The sequence below is a fragment of the Panicum virgatum genome, chromosome 6N (assembly GCF_016808335.1).
Source record: "Panicum virgatum strain AP13 chromosome 6N, P.virgatum_v5, whole genome shotgun sequence".
Classification (NCBI taxonomy): Eukaryota; Viridiplantae; Streptophyta; class Magnoliopsida; order Poales; family Poaceae; genus Panicum; species Panicum virgatum.
The window spans coordinates 842,625-847,500 of record NC_053150.1 but is presented as its reverse complement, the minus strand read 5'-3'; the positions used below and the strand labels follow the sequence as shown (position 1 = coordinate 847,500).

The 4,876-nt window shown below is 52.0% G+C and overlaps 1 pseudogene; it reads right to left on the bottom strand.

Annotated features, from left to right (window-relative positions):
- The window catches only part of LOC120679684, a 5,441-nt pseudogene extending 2,860 nt beyond the window's left edge, over positions 1 to 2,581 (bottom strand).
- Between the last annotated feature and the right edge of the window lie 2,295 nt (positions 2,582 to 4,876).

The following is a 4,876-nucleotide window of genomic DNA, read 5'->3' as shown; positions in this document are numbered from 1 at the left end:
CCTCCCTCCTGATCAACCGCACGACTAGGTCTTCAACGATCGCCCGACGATCATTTCTGCGTGCACGGACACGCTCGGCTCGACCACGCCATGTCCTCGCGCGCACACACACACACACACGCTTGGCTCTTGCTGGCGCACCCAGTTCATGCGCGCATCACGGTCTGGCTCGTGCACAGCCCTCCGTGCTCGATGCACGCACACGCAGCGCACAAACGCTAAACACGACACGACGCCTGCGCGCACAATCCACGCGCTCGGCGCACACACACCACGCCCTGGCGCGCGCACATGCTGCCAGGCACGAACACACGCACACCCCCGTCACCATGATCAAGTCACGGCGATGGGTTTATTCCCAACATTCACCCCTAAACCCAGCGCCGTCTACGCCGGGCACTTCAGAGCAGAGTTGGCTCGTCGTCGACGTCCGCTGTGGCTGCCATGACTTGCTCCTTCTTCGGCTTGCGGCAGTCGCGCGCGAAGTGGCCACAGACACCGCAGTTGAAGCATTTTCCAATGCCGGACTTCGCCTTGCGCCACGCCCGCCATTCCTCCTCCGTGAACAGGAGCTGCCCACCGTCGACTTGGCCGCCCGATGTCGCCTGCCCGCTCGTCAGCTAAGCCCGCCGCCGCGATCGCTCGTCGAACGCCTTGAGCCGCCCAAGCGCCTCCTCAAACGGTATGGACGCCACATCGCAAAACTACTCGATGCCAGCCACCGCCAGATACAACCGGTCGGGCACAGTGTCGAGCAGCTTCTTGACCAGCACTGCGTCATCGAGCGTCGATCCGAGGCTCGCGAAGCTCGTCTTCATCCCGCTGATCTTGCCGGCGTAGACGTCCAGCGCGTCGCCGTCCGCCATGATCAGGGAGTCGAATTCCCCTCTCAACGTGGCAAGGCGCGCCGTCCGCACACAATCCGCGCCCACGAATCACGTCTTCAACGCCTCCCACACCTCCTGCACCGTGGGCTTGGTCGATACCTGCATCAAGATATCCTCGGGCAACGCTTGAAGAAGATTAGCCCAAGCCATCTTGTTCTTCCACCTGTCGACCTCCGCGTCTGCCGCCGGCGCCACTGCCTCCCACAGACATTGAGCGTTGAGGATGGCCTCCATCCTGATCGACCATGCCGTGTAGCCTCCGGCGTTAGCACCGGATAGCTCACGGACCCGGACGTCGCCACCCGCTCGACCACCTGCTCGACGATGACCTCGCGTGTTCGCCTCCTCGGTGAAGATCGACCTCGCGAACGTTGACATGGTGGAGTCGCCGAGCACGCCAGGGGTGATGACATCGCCGCAGAACCTCACCGGCTCTGATACCAATTGTTGGAATTCCGCCCGAAGTCCGATCGCCACCGCTCTGCTCGAAAAGAGCTCCGCCGCGGGGGGTCGACAGTGAAGTCACCCCTCCGGCCACCGCCGGCTCTGGTTCTTGCACGTAGCAGATGTGCAGCACGACCCTCAAGCTCACCGCACAGCTCACTCCACGAAACAGCGCACGGACGTGACGGAATTCGAGCGGCGGGAGCTTGAAGATGAACAGTAACACGAGGAGAGTTTGTGCCCAAACGCACGGTGACGCACACCGCTCTTCAATTCACCTCGCAGGAGTACAATTGTAGTTACAGCGGAGCTTTATAGCCCGTTAGTCGCACCCACCACGCACCCACTACCCTGGAACTCCGCCATGCACCCGCTAGCTTCGCCGTGCCGCGTACGACGCGCTCCGATGCGCAGCTTCCACGGATCGAAGATGCCGTGCCCAATGCGGCTTGTTCAACAGCTTCAATGGGCACCATCCGCTGCTTGATTAGCTCCACTTCCTCTCTCCTGATTGCCCGCACAACCAGGTCTTCAACGATCACCCGATGATCATTTCTGCGTGCACGGACACGCTCGGCTCGACCACGCCATGTCCTCGCGCGCACACACACACACGCTTGGCTCTTGCTGGCGCACCCAGTTCACGCGCGCATCACGGTCTGGCTCGTGCATAGCCCTCCGTGCTCGACGCACGCACACGCAGCGCACACACGGTGAACACGACACGATGCCTGCGCGCACAATCCACGCGCTCGGCACACACACACACCACGCCCTGGAGCACACACACGCTGCCAGGCACGAACACACGCACACCCCCGTCGCCATGATCAAGTCACGGCGATGGGTTTATTCCCAACAATGTGGTCGTGGGTGCGGAGGATGGCCTCAGCGGTGCGCAGCGAGGAGGCGACGACGGTGGGCATGGTGCCGAGGCGGAGGAGCATCAAGTCGGGCCCGTGCTTGGCGGCGAGCGCGGCGAGGGAGATGTGCGGGTGGGTGCCCATGAGGTGGAGGTGCCCGATGACGGGGAGCTTGTTAGGCGGCGATGGGAGCATGCTCAGCAGCTCGTCGTCCCGCGGGCTCGCGGTTGACGCGATGAAGCAGCGGAGTAGGAGCGGCAGCAGCACGAGGGAGAAGAGCATCGCGAGGAAGAAGAGTGCTCGTGGAGCTGCCGCCGCCGCCGCTGCTTCGTCATAGAGACGACCGAGCAGGTCATGCACCACTGCTTGTGCTTGTTGGGATGCCATTGCGTGCACCAGATCTTGTGGTGCTTCTGCTTGAGATTGATCGCAGATGGCTTTGGTGGTGCTTGGCTTTTATAGCTAGCACGCGAGCGAGCGATCGAGGTGAAAGATTTATCGGATCTTGTGAATTATGATTAATGATTGTCATGCACGCATTGTCAATTATTCACGGATAATAATGGTAATTTCCAAGGCTTTTGACTCGATTAGCTGGGTCATCTATCTGTTAGAAACTTTACAAGCTTTGGGGTTTGGCCAAAAATGGAGAGATTGGATAGCAGTGCTGTTAGCTACATCTTCATCTAGAGTATTGCTTAATGCAAAGCCTGGGGAAAATGTCATCATTATCAGGTCGGGAGACCTTGCATTGGTCAATTGTGTTTTAACCTCGCAGCCTATATACCACCTCAAGGTCTTTCCAGCTCAAATGTGACTCATCAAGCAAATTGACCGCATGAGGAGAAGTTTCCTTTGGAAGGGAGATGAACCCGAGAAGGTGTGTGGTGGATATTGTTTGATAAAATGGCCAATTATTTGCACTCCAAAGGATATGGGAAGCCTTGGGATTCTCTATCTTGAGCGGCTAGCAAGAGCTCTTGGACTTCAATGGTGCTTGCTCCGATGGAAGCGCGATAGTAGACCATGGGTTGGTCTTGACATCCCTTGTGATAAGAGTGATCGAGACTTGTTCAATGCATCAACAATAGTTACAGTGGGTAAAGGAAATAAGGATAATTTTTGGCACTCAAGTTGGGTTAATGGAGCAGCACAAATAAATTTGGTACCAAGTCTTTTTTAAAAAATCAAGGAGGAAGAATTTTACCATATAACAGGCATTGCACAACAATTTTTTGGATTAATCAAGTCTGCCCTTTATATACGAGTACAGTGTTTAGGGAGTATGCAAGTCTATGGGAACATATTAGTTTACTTGATCGCAATCCAGATATTGATGATGAGATTATTTGAAGATGGATGTCGGATGGGGAATACACAACTAAGAGCCCATATCGCATCTAGTTTGTTGGGCAGGCATGGAGACAATCTGTTACCCCAACTTGGATTTTACTACACTGGAAGATATTAACAACAAACAACTTGGAGAAAAGAGGATGGCCCCATGATCCATTGCGCAAACTATGCAACACAACACCAGAGACACCAAAACATCTTTGTAAAGATTATCTGTTCACTTGTGCAGTTTGGGATCAGCTGGTTATTTGGTTCAATTTATACTAACTAGCAACATATGGTTTTGTGAGTTCTATCTACAGATGGTGGAAGAAATATCGAGCGATGGTCGCAAAAAATAGTAAATCCTTTTTTGATGGTTTCGTTATTTATTTCTGGTGGAATATTTGGAAGGAGCGCAGAAGAAGAACATTCTGGTAGGAAGAAAAAAGACCGTCATAGAGTTAACTTATCTAATTAAGGAAGAGGTCCAGCAATTTCAGCAGGCGATAGAAGTAGCCAACCGAACTGCCCCAACCTCCTAGTGGTTTCTTCATTTTTTGTTGTTTGCGTGGTATTTTTCTTGTGTGCATTGTGGACTGGTGGTGGTGCGTAGTTGGAATGGGTGTACGTTGTATTTTAAAGTCTTTTTCCTTCTAATAAAACTTCAGTAAAACTCGTGCCGTCCTTCTGAAAATAATAATAATAATAATGGTAATTATGGATAGATGGACGAATGGATTGCAAGTCATTTGTTTGCTCTGTCAGTGGTAATATGATTGTTATATTACACGGTCAACTCATCAAGTCTCCGTCCAGCTAGTGATGACATAAAATGATATAAAATAGGTTAGGTGATGCCCACATCCAATTAGTCATGCTCGTGCGTTCTTTATTTTTGGTTCAATTTACACCAACTAGCAACCAGTGGTTCTATGAGTTCTATCTCCAGATGGTGGGAGAAATATCGAGCGATGGTCACAAAAGATAGTAAATCCTTTTTTGACGGTCTCATTATTTATTTCTGGTGGAATATTTGGAAGGAGGACAACAGAAAAACATTTAGGCAGGAAGAAAAGATCATGACAGAGTTAACTTATCAAATCAAGGAAGAGGTCCAGCAGTTTCAGGAGGCGACAGAAGTAGTCAACAGGATTGCCCACAACCTCCTAGTGGTTTCTTCGGTTTTTGTTGTTTGCATGGTGTTTTTCTTATGTGTGAACTGGTGGTGGTGCATAGTTGGAATGGGTGTAGTTGTATTTTAAAGTCTTCTTCCTTCTAATAAAAATTTGGTAAAACTCTTGCCGTCCTTCTGAAAAAATAATGGTAATAATCGATAGATGGACG